The sequence below is a fragment of the Pantherophis guttatus genome, chromosome 1, assembly GCF_059756535.1.
Source record: "Pantherophis guttatus breed Tessera chromosome 1, ASM5975653v1, whole genome shotgun sequence".
NCBI lineage: Eukaryota > Metazoa > Chordata > Lepidosauria > Squamata > Colubridae > Pantherophis > Pantherophis guttatus.
The window spans coordinates 163,884,839-163,897,817 of record NC_142063.1 but is presented as its reverse complement, the minus strand read 5'-3'; positions in this window follow the sequence as shown (position 1 = coordinate 163,897,817).

The following is a 12,979-nucleotide window of genomic DNA, read 5'->3' as shown; positions in this document are numbered from 1 at the left end:
ACCCTCTTTTTCACTCTCCCTCTCAAATTGAGAATAGCTGAAAAATTGCAAATTAAATTCTTGGCACAATGTTAACACACAGCCCTAAATGTAGGACTGAAAATGACTCCAAAATTCCACTTGGTAGCAATTCATTAGTTAGCCTTCTGGCTGGCATCTCTGTCTTTGTTCCAATACCACCAGTGCTGAAAGAAATTTATGGTTCTTTTCCCACTTCTAAGTCAAGGTATTGAGACTCCTATTTAAAGCCCCGAATGGCTTGAGACCCAAGAGTTTAAAAATGCCTGTCCTCCCAACTCCATAAATCCAAACTTGACAATCATTGGCCAAAGCTTAAATGACTATTCCATTCAAGGTAAGATCTTTTCATTATGGCGCCTTCTCCCATTCAGGAAGCTTCCTTTTATAGCAGAGAATCTCCAGATATTCATCTAGTGAATATGCACAGGAACTTACCTGAGCCTTTTTTTATATATATTAAGCTGATGTTTTACTACTGAGAATAATGCCCAAACAGCTTTGCTTATGCCAGCATTAAATGTATGTGATTAGTCTATGTTGAAGTTGTATTTATTATACTTTGGACGCATTCACAGAAATATGCTTGAAACTAATCCATTATATGGGTTCTATTTATTCAATCAAATAGCCTGGGTTTACCCATATATGAAGTCACCCCAAAACTAACCAACTTTAGCACGTTATGTGTATGCAACTACTAGACCCTTTCCTGAACAGATTAAGCATATCATCCTTTTTATCTCTGAGTTTTAATTTAATCATTTCTTGGCTTTGTATACTTCTTTGAAGTCTAACAGAATAAGTAATAATATGCAAATGTATTAAATACAATAAATAAAAACAGGTGGAATTGGTTTTGCAGGACACTGCTACCATGTGACTTCTTAAAATGTTATTATTTTGCTGAATCTAAGCCTAGAATAAATGTTCCATTAATTATTAGAACAGAAAAACACTCATTGACAAGGTGAATTCTGAAAGCCTGCACTGATTAGTGGCATTTGCTTTCCTAACATTCATGCTAACTTGTCAACATAAATAGTGACCTCTCCAGCTACGCTTCTATAAATTGGAGTGCAGAGAACAGTTTAGTATCCCAGAAAAATAATCAGGTTGTCAGGCATTTGACAGCTTATTTCTAAAATAGAATTAAGAAACAGGCCTCTGGTAAATTGTTGGGGTTGAGTGGGCTGGCAGGAAATCACATAGATGTGATGTGTGCAGGCAATCCTGTGTACACCTAGCCATGAATAATGCCCACTGAATACAGTGCAGCTTATACATTAATAAGAATAGATGGAAAGGCATTAAGAAACCGTATAAAATATAACATTTGAAGCCTGGAGTGGAATGAACTGTATCTTATCAGAGTTCCCACCAGTTCCTGTAGAAGGAGAAGGAATGGCCTTAAAGCAGAATGATTTGTTACCAAGGCCATAGAGCATAGGGCATTTGGTTTGTACCCTAGTCTACTCTATAGGGCTGACAGCAGGTGTGAAATCCTACCAGTTCAGACCGGTTCGACTAAACCAGTAGCGATGGCGACGGGTGGTTCGGAGAACCGGTAGCGACGGCAGTGCGAGGCTCCACCTACCCTCCCGGTCATCGTTACTTTCTGGTTTTAACCAGGAAGTAACCTGTTTTTTACCCTCTACACACGTGCGCAGCACGTGCACTTCCGAACCGTTAGGGAAGGTAAGTAGATTTCACCCCTGGCCCACAATCTCCAAATGTGGGGAAATCTAAAGGGGCATTATGATGACCTTAGCGTTTTTGGAGTCTTCACCAAAGCTATCATGGTTGCACCTGCAAGGCCATCAACTTTGGAAAAAGCATCAGAGCTGTTTCCCCACTTTTGAGCACAATTCCTATCAATAAATTTGTCAAAGTCATAGTGTAGATTGTCTCTCAGATTTTCTTCTTAGCTTTAACTTTCTTCCTTGTTTCTCCAGACTAATAATGACAAAATGCCATCTGAACACAAAAATGAAAAGTCTACCTGTTAAAAATCAGGGGTCTCAAACATCATTTTGCAAGCATACTAGTGCAGCAGGTTGCCTGGATAAGGAAACACAATGAGTAATCTTCCCTGTAGATTTCTTTTTTAATTTATTGAATAAATAAGAAATTTGATCCAGGCAATTACCAGATTTGCCCAGGCCTAAAGGCATCACTGCATGCACAATTAGAAACCAGGGCTGTATGTCTCATTTTTGCAAGTTTAATCCCAAAATATAGGCAGCATTCAGATTATGTATGTATGTATGTATGTATGTATGTATGTATGTATGTATGTATGAGTGTGTTTTGGGTTTCCACAGACTTCTGAATAAAGAAAAAACAGCATCCACACCCCTCTAAAATGTAATATCTAAGTGCTTCAAGATAACCGTATTTCTCATGCTATCATCCTGCTTCTTTCAACAAATTTGATGGCGAGATTCAGATAAAGACATTTTCCATTTGTGACCTCCCTCCCCCTTTGTGTTTACTTTTTCTTCAATATATTTTTTTTCTTGCCACATAAAAACTGCGAAAGATAGAAAGATGGCCAGCGCACGCAATGTGTTCTGACTAATGCTAGGTGCCATCCACCTGGAAGGCCTGTGTCTCATTGAAGATGGTAAAGCACATGCCACCTAAATGGAGCTTACACACCAGGCGGAAAACTATTTTAGCTGGATCAATTTGTCAAAACTTGTCCCTCTCCACCGCACGGTAAAAATGTAATATTCTCTAGACCCCATTAGTTTTATGATATATCAAGATGTAATAGCACCCAGGGAATAATGTATTAAAGGTAGTTCAGAAAGAAATTGGTGGATTGAGAATTCCTGAGAGGAAGGGAAGCTTGCCACAATATTTAATCATATGGAAGTCCAAGCTCCAACTATTCCCTTGGGATCTTCCCAACATAGTGCCTACTATGAAAAGTATACTTTTCCTTTCCCACCCTCATTTAAAAAAATTCTGAGTCTCCAGCTTGATCTGGAATTTGTTTCAACCAGAGGCCAAATTATTGGCGGAGGGTAAAGGGAAGGGTCTTCCTAAAAAAACAAGGTAGGCATAAGATGAGCCGTGGTGGTGCAGTGTTTAGAATGCAGTATTGCAGGCTGATTCTGCTCATTGCCAGAAGTTTGATCCTGACTGGCTTAAAGTTGACTCAGCCTTCCATCTTTCCAAGGTAGGTAATTATTATTATTATTATTATTATTATTATTATTATTATTATTATTATTATTATTATTATTATTATTATTATTTTATTTCTATACCACCCTTCTCCCGAAGGACTCAGGGCAGTGTACAGCCTATTAAAAGCACAAGATAAACATCAATTAAAATAATTTAAAATTATTAAATAATTCAGATCAATTTAAAACCCCAGAAATTTAAAACACCCAATTTAAAATTATTATGTTAATACCCGGCCTGGCGGAACAACAGGGTCTTGAGTGCACAGCGAAACACCCGGAGGTCGGAGATGTTACGCATTTCCGGTGGCAGTTCATTCCACAGGGCTGGGGCTCCCACAGAGAAGGCCCTCCCCCTGGGTGTCGCCAGCCGACATAACTTGGCCGATAGCACCCTGAGGAGACCCTCTCTGTGGGAGCGAACTGGCTGGTGGGAGGCTATTGGTGGCAGAAGTCGGTCTCGAAGGTACCGGGATCCTATGCCATGGAGCGCTTTAAAGGTGGTGACCAACACCTTGAATCGCACCCAGAAGACCACTGAGGATCCAGATTCGTCAGGGCAATATGCTCTGTAAACCGCTTAGAGAGTGTAATTATCTAAAGCAAATCTGGTGTTTTCTTTGCAAAACTGTGGCTCTGTAAAGTTTACGGGTAATCTTTTTCCCTGCTGAAGGGAACATCTGGCTCAAGTCTCCCACAGAGCTGAATTCTTTCTCCCCTACTAAAATGCCAGCAGTTCATTTCTACAGGCTTTTAAATGCAAAAGAGTAGTGGCAGGGTGGTTTGGAAGTATACAAACAACTTTCATTCACAGTTTCCTCTCATACCAATATAGATGGAGTAGCCACTCTTACTATATTCTATTTCTATTTTGCATGGCATTTTTATGTTTTACTCCAGGACTTGGTGTGGGGTGAAGAGGCTCAGAACCAAGGCATTTTCTTTGTACCATCTTGAGTCAGCTAAAGATATCACTGACTGGCTTATACCAGATCATGCTCTAGACTGTATTGAAATTTGTAGAAACTGATTCCCAAAGAATTCCACTGATGACCTACTAACACCCATGTTTCCATTGTAAAAGAATAGTGCTTGGTAAATCCATGGTCCTTCATCTAATTCAAAATAAATCTTTTTTTTTCTTTTAACAACCCTGTGATCCCTTGCATCAGGACAGAATCGGGGCAACTGAATGGAGCTGAGCATTTACTGGATAGATGCCCTTCCTGATGCCTATGCGGAACTCACAGCAGATATTTTCTCTTTGCACCCAGGAACTCAAACTAGGTTACCTAGGCTCGAATTCATAGCCTCCTGATTGTAAGGTAAGAGCTCCACCTCTTCACCACACCACTCACAATTCCAAATAAATCATAATCCCATCTTTAAATCATACGAGTCTTCCCAAAACAATATTTACACACATATGGATATTAACTCAAAATAATGGATCAAGGTATCTCGTAAGCATTCCCTCCATCATTCTTCACATCCAGCACCATGGTGTTGAGAGTGATGTCCACAGGGAACTTTGAAAATCTGTAATAGCAGCATTTGTTTTACATGCCCTAGGGCTTGAAAGGGACAATTTGTTGCAAGCCACTGCATTAAATAACATTTTTTTCTGAAACTGGGAAGGTATATAATAATAATAATAATAATAACAACAACAACTACTACTACTACTACTACTACTACTACTTTATTGTCATTGTACTTGTATACACAGTATACCCATACAGCGAAATTCACTTAACACCCAAATACCAGATCCAACACACATAACAATCCCCAAACACACCCCCACACACCACAAATTCCCCATCCCTAAACCACCCAAACATCCACACAACAGACCAAGTAATGCTGTCCAACAGCTCACTGATGGTGGCCCTTTAGTTCATTGTTGAGTGCAATTATAGCTCTGGGATGAAAACTATTCAGAAAAAGTGTGGTCCGAGTTTTAATTGTTCTGTATCTTCTGCCAGAAGGCAACAGTCCAAAAAGATTGTAAGCAGGATGGGAAGAGTCTCTGAGAATGTTATGCAACTTCCTCAAACAGCGAGATTCAAAGATGTCATCCAAGGCTGGTAGCTGGAGCCCAATGATATTCTGGGCAGTTTTAATGATTCTCTGTAGAGCTTTTTTGTCCGCTACAGAGCTGCTCCCATACCATGCAAGAATGCCGTATGTCAGGACACTCTCAATGGTGCTGCGATAGTAGGACAGAAGTAGATGCTGAAATAGATTTATCTTCCTGAGCATTCTCAGGAAGTACAGCCTCTTCTGTGTCTTCTTCACAAGCATGTTAACATTCATAGTCCATGAGAGGTCCTTCAAGATATAAATGCCCAGAAATTTAAAATTACCAACCCTCTCCACCTCCTCACCATTTATGTACAATGGTAAATGTACATCTCTCTTCCTTCTGAAGTCAATTATAAGTTGGGGTTATATATTGGGGACAGGATACAAAAATATGCTTGGGATTCCCCATATAGCCCAACTCCTAAAGCTAAACTCCTCTGTGTCGTGAGAATTTGATATTTCCAAATTAGAATTTCCCTATTCTTGCTTTTCATTACATTCACTAAGGCAGCTGTTAAATCCTGCAGAGAAGCATTGCTGCAATTAGACAAGATACAGATATTGTATCTGCATTAAATACTGGAACAAAAATGCTCACATATTCATTTGCGCTCCTTGATCTTGGCACTAACCAATGTTCTCGATGACGCTGAGATTTAAATCTCACCAGGTTTTCCAAGGGCCCATCTGTGCTACCACTTTCACAACTGCATTGTAAAAATAACCCTGAACCTATTGGTACTGAGATGTCAGCTAGATCATCCAAACTACTGCATCTAGCATTTCTGTCACAGACTCAGCTTTCATAATGATGAAAGTTGGCTTTCTGAAGACAGATGCAAAAAATATAGAAGCATACTGTATTGAATGAGAAAGACATGCCTTTAAAACAGCTTTGCTAGTATCTATAGCTACAGCTGTATGGATACTTGCCTAAGAGTACGTCAGAACTGGATTTTGTTCCTTTATACCCATCATTTCTTTCCAGAAAGCAAATTTGGGGTCTCTATTCTTGTCTATCATCTGCCTGAACTGAGCAGGAAAATCTGGAGACGGAGCTATTGTTGACAGTGCCTCATTTCAACTTCCCAATCTTAATTTCATCACTTCTTCCTTTCTCACCAATACATGATAGTTTAGATGCCACAAAGCCTATTGTTGTGGGGTCCACTTGATATGAAAACAACGTTTTGCAATTCAAAACATTGGGCAGCCAGTTAAATTAGCCTTACATTCTATTGCATAAGAGGGGGAAGCAAGAAGAGAAATATATATGTTAGAACTTTTGGTTTCCTTTTCGGAAGCTACAATCTTCCCATTATCTATCCTTCATTTAGCAAGCCATTTTTAAAAACAAGCTTGATTTGGCAGGTGACTTTACCCAGAGATCTTGGCTAATTTCAGCAGGGCTAAAATAAGCAGGGCATTACTGAGTAGTACTCAGGATGAAAAAATTCTAAGGAATTTCAGGACTGGGCACTGGAAAGTCAAACCATCCTTAGAAGAAAAAGCAAAGGCAAACCATTTTTGAAACACCCCCAAGAAAGCTGAGTAGCCGCATTGAGCTTAAGTTGAGGCTATCTGACTGATGCTTCCTGTGGTTTTTTTGGTCTTCAGATAAACAGATGCCAGGTTTTTATTGTTTGTAATGTTTTGATGCATTTAATTTGATAATTTTAATATGGTTTCATATGTTGTTTTAACTTTTGATTGGGAGCCACTCGGAGTTGGTTGGAACATTGGTGGCTAAATAAATGTTTCAAATAAAGAAATTTGAGAGAAATTCAGTGCAAAATACCATATCAATCTTTCCTGCATATATTAAATAAGACATCTAGTTTAGATTTCCCAGCCACATTCCTTAGCAGGAGTTAGCAAGGCTATTTCTGGCTAGACATGCCAAGTACCTAACTTCATTCTTTTTCAAAATAAGAGCAACTGCTAAGAGAATGTAAAATGCAGAGTAATTAAACACTTCTCTCTACTTAATATTGTGCACAAGTATTTTTAATAGGATATGGATGCACTCTATAATATTGGAGGGGGGAGGGGGGGTGAAAGAGAGATGGTGGGCTTCAAGTTAGTCATGACTCCTGGCAACTATCTGGATTAGTCTCTGCCGTTTTCTAGCAATGTTTTTCAGAAGTGGTTTGCCTTTGCCTTCTTCCTAGGGCCGAGTGTGTGTGACTGGCCCAAGATCATCCAGCTGGCTTTGTGCCTAAGGCGGGATTAGAACTCACAGTCTCTTGGGTTTTACCCTGGTGCCTTAACCATTGGACCCAACCTGTTTTAATCAGACTGCGTGGTCTCGCTCTCCCAGCCAGTGCCATTGCTTGGAAAATACTCTCTCTTTGCAGTACATGAGTTAGCAATATTCCATGCGCATACAAGGGTTTTCAATGCCATGTCATTTTTATAAGTAAATCCTCATGTTACCACTTTTGGTTTCCTTTTTTCCATTTATAGGAAATGAGAGAAGATTTAATGGGCCATAAAATATAAGCTACAAGGCAGAGTTGCTGATAAATGGTTGCAAAACCTTAGAGTATTAGCTGCACCAAAGCCGCAAATAAATGCAAAAGATTAAAACATTCATAATGTAAAAATATTAACCATAAATACAAATGTTTTCCAGGAACTTCACAAATACATGGGAAATGTATTAACCAATTCGAAAGTTGTAAAATATTCCAAGATAACTATTAATATGAAATTGTAAAGAAACATTGAGCTGGATTAAGATTTAGTCAGGCTTGAAGGAACCCACTGAAATCATCTATGATTAAATTAATTTCATTTGATCTACTCTTTAAGCATCACAGAATCTTGATCTAATCTGTAATGAAGAGGGTGATGCTAGGCCAATGATTAAGATGAAAGTTCTTAAAAATGCTGAGTGTTTACATTATGAAATTTGGCTCATTTAATTTAGCAAAACTATAAGAACTGTTAGCCAATTACAAAAAATATCAGGGGAGGGGGGAGGGAAGGTAAAGTATCAAATGATGGCTAAATCTTCCTATTGATTGTTCATATACCCATGCAGAAAACCAAGTGTAGGTTTCGTGAAATGAGGACCCGGATTGTGTGAAAGTTTTGCTTATAAGGAGAAGCTAAGATTGCAGTATTGTTTAGTTTCATGTAGAAAAATTTCCTGTAGAAGAGAGGGAGGGAAGGCTGTTTGTTTGTTTGTTTGTTTGTTTATTGATTCGATTTATATGCCGCCCTTCTACCTGCTTAGTAAGGCTTTCGGCCCCCTCTAAGTGGTGTTCTTTTTTATACAAAGTCAGCTTATTGCCCCCACAATCCGGGTCCTCATTTTACCTACCTCGGAAGGATGGAAGGCTGAGTCGATCTTGAGCCTGGTGAGATTTGAACTTGCAGTAATTACAGGCAGCTGGTGTTACTTAACAGCACTTTAGTCTGCTGCGCCACCAAGGCTCTTGTTGCACTGCTATTCTAGGCAGAGACTTATTTTTGCCAGGGAAACTCTGGGAAGAGGCAATGGCTGGCAAATAAGATGGACATAAATAGGTCTGGCTGCCACAATCCTAGAATTTTAATACAGAACAATATATAGACTGGCAAAATTGTGTTGGGTAGCTCAGTGTTTCATGCCTCCGAAGGTTTGTTAGTTTGTAGAGTCAAGAGAAGATTGCTGAAGAGTCTTGTTGGGTGTGATTTTTGTATTTATTTACTTTTAAAGTTCTATGCCATATCTTAACAAGGCAACTCTTGTTACGATTATACAATGCGGAGGTGGATGCTGAAAATGTAAACAGCAGACACATTGCTGGAAACAGTCTCCCAAATCATTCTATTTCTGTCTTTATTTCTAATCTAGGAGTGGCACATCTGTCTCTAGTCTCTCCCTCCCTCCTTCCTTCCCTCCCAAGCCTTTCTAAGCATGCATCATGGCACACAACTCCAAAAGGAACAGAGCTTGTGTCACAAGAGCACAATATTGTTTTGATCATTTCACACAAGTAGCCAGTTGCAAACATCCACGGTCCCAAAGCTTTACGGTGTCACGTTTTACAAGGTAACCCTTATCATATAGCAACTCAGAATCTTCAAATATTTACCGAGTTACTCCCTAAATTATAAGAGGCCATTTGGCCAGATAACAAAAGAACTAATCGTAATCTTTCAAGCTTTGTTTCTCTTCGTCTCAAATGAAATGTATACATGAATTCAAAATGTCCAAAGAGAAACATTCATCTGGAAAATAAATGTCAGTTTTCAATAGCTGTTTATTTGATGGAAAGTGGGTTGCAAGGAAGATTACTTTAAAACCTTTTTAAAACACTTTAAAACAAATTAGAAATGATGGTGAAAATTAAAAAAAAAATTCAGAAGGTTTATTCTGCTATCCTCCTTTCCTGTTATTGCAATCCTGCACATTGGACAATAAAGAATATTAAAAAAAAATAAAAGCTAAGGACACTGGTGGCACAGTGGTTAGAATGCAGTATTGCAGGCTAACTCTTCCAACACAGACAGGAGTTCAACCCTGAGCGGCTCACGGTTGACTCAGCTTTCCATCATTCTGAGATTGGTAAAATGAGGACCCAGATTTGGGGTGGGGGGGGAATACAGTGACCCTGTAAATCGCTCAGAGAGTGCTGTAAAGCACTAGGAAGCAGTATATAACAGTGGTGAAATTCACTTATCTTCGCTACCGTTCACAAATGTGAGCTCATGCGTGCCTCCTCCATGCATGTGCAAAGACTTCTGCACATGCGCAGAGGGCCAAAAATGGGACGTAATGACGTCCGGTCAGGTGGGTGGAGCCTTCCGCTGCCGACGCTACTGGTTCGCCCAAGCTGGATAGAACCACCTGAATTTCACCACTGATATATAAATCTAAGTGCTATGGCTAAGGAATAAGCTAAATTTGAAATTTTCTGCCACCCATTTCCAAAATTTGTCAAAATTATGAACTCTCTTCCTAAAGAATTCGCTCAAGGGAATATTTTCTATTGTCTTTTGTACATGTTCAAAAGCAGTAGTTATTTTTCACTCATCAAATCTTTTTTGTGCTTGTGTGATTCTCAAGAATTTGTGTCAAATGATACAGATTTGGTTGTTGTTTATCAGAGACTGAAATGAATATTCCATCAAGAGGGTCAGGCTTTTTGAAATATGGAAAGACAATGATTTCTTTTTCTCCCCAGCCATATGCATAAAAATGTAAGTCGGTTACTGCAGCATGTGTCACCCCATTTCCATTCCTCAAATCAAGCAAAATCAAGACTTTCCTTTTCCTCATTCAGCCTAACTAATTCAAATTATATTATTCTGCAAATCAGGGACAAAAGGAATGACAAACTTCCAAACGTGAGAAGAAATTATAATGACTTTTTAATTCTTCTCTACCACTCAAACCTTTAAAAACAGTTCATTTTCTCCTGCTCCAATCTCATTTCCAGTTGAGTAGTAACTGATGGAAAAAAATCTAGCATGGAAAATTAGGACGGTCTTTTCCCAGAGGGAACAAGGAATGATGGGAAACTCTACCAGCTGAATTTGTGATTCATTAGACCTGCAATTGTGGAATAATTCTATTAATAGTATAGCAGCTACATGCAAGTTATTACCACTAGAGGGAGCATTTAGATCACCAATAATGTCCACATTTACCTTGGCATTGTTTTTGCCTAATATTCAGAATCCCCAACTCCTTTTTGTTTTAAAGGCCAGAAATCAATTTTCATGTGAATAAAACTTGGTTTCAGAATAAGATTTCATATTCTTGGATCTACATTTCCAAAATGTACATGCTGCTGCTCCATGGCCGTAATATTGAGATTGTATTGACTTAATTCCAAGTATCATTGAGAAACACCTACATAATGGGCCTGCCAGTGGCTTCCTGAAGATCTCATGCAACATGACCCTTAATAAAGAGATCCTGATAACCTTCTGTTGATTTCAGCTGTGCAAATTAAATCCTGTTCTCACTGCTGCATTGGGGGAGCACCAGCCATTCACAATTTAAATCTGATCTTCATAGCAAAAGGGAAAGACTGCTGTGCAAAACTTCACCCATCCCTAAAGCAAGTGGATTAAATTAATGTTTTTTGGTCCTAATACTTATTATGCATCAATGCCTTCTTCCAGATTTTTAGCTTATCTAGTCTACCGTCCTAGATATTTCTGATGGCCCCAAAGAACGAGGTGCCATTCACCTCTTAAGATCAGTCAAAGTTCAGCTAGGTATGGTCACCTACTATGACACATTCATACTAGAACCAGTTTAAATGCTTAAGGAACAAACGCCAAGACGGCTTAATGCTTAAGTAAGTAACAAAGAAACAAGGTCCATTTTTACTTTCAAACTTTCATAGGCACATAATTTAATTTTGCTCTAGAATTTTTTATCAGTATGGAATAACTTATTCCATGGCTCCAAGATTTTCCAGATTTGTGAGAATGTCCAAGACAGTGGTGGCGAACATATGGCAAGCATGCCAGAGGTGGCACACAGAGCCCTCTCTGTGGGCATGTGCACCATCACCCCAGCTGTTTCGGGCCTCTGCCATGTGTGAGTGCCTCCCGCTGGCCAGCTGGTCTTCGGGTCTCTGCGTGGGGCGCCAGCATATGCACAGGTGTGCATGCACCTGTGCCTTGCAGTTTGGGCACACACAGCACTTTGGGCACTCAGTGCCTAAAAGGTTCGCCATCACTGGTCTAAGAGCTAAGGGATCCAGTCATCTTATAGCATTTGCAAGGATGCTTGAACATCACTATTAATGTATATATTGTTTTGCCCATCTCGTTTTTTGCAGCAGTCGGCGTGAAGTTTGAGGCAAGAAAATGTAAATTAATAATTGATATTATTTTGTTAACAGAAGTGATGAGTAGGGGGAAATGGACATAGGATGGATACAGAGAAAGCAAGCAGCTCACACCTAATACCTCACTTTTTTTTTTACAGCAGGTAGTTAGTGGGACTGACTGAAAAAGACTTTGGCCCTCATTTACAGTGGGTAACATGTAGCCCTCCATCCCCTTTCTGAAACCTTTGATTAAAAACTGATGGTCTTCAGCTATTTTGAAATAGACAAGGGGGGGAGGGGGGATTAAAACAAACCTGCAAATCAAGTCCTATCTCTGTGATATCAAAGAATGTTTATACTTATAGAATGACCACCCAATACTCGTCACACAAAAGCATCTCTTAACATTCATGTTTTTCCAACATCTTTAGCTGTTTATTTTTGTTTGACTAGAACTTGCCAGGATAAAGATGTTTAACTACTTTAAGATAGGATTAAATGAGCCACGGTGGCACAGTGGTTAGACTGCAGTCTACTGATTGCTTATTTGTAACCTATGACTATAGTTGTTGTACCTTATGATTCTTGATGAACTTATCTTTTATGTACACTGAGTGCGTATGCACCAAGACAAATTCCTTGTGTGTCCAATCACACGTGGCCAATAAAAATTCTATTCTATTCTGCTGACTGCTGGCTACCAGCAGTTTGATTCTTACCGGCTCAAGGTTGATTCAGCTTTCCATTCTTCCAAGATGGGTAAAATGAAGACCCAGATTGTTGGGGGCAAGAGGCTGACTCTGTAAACCCCTTAGACTTAAGAGGGCTGTGAAGTGGTATATAAGCCTAAGTGCTATTGCTATTACTTTAGAATTAAGAGCACTTTTAAGTGAC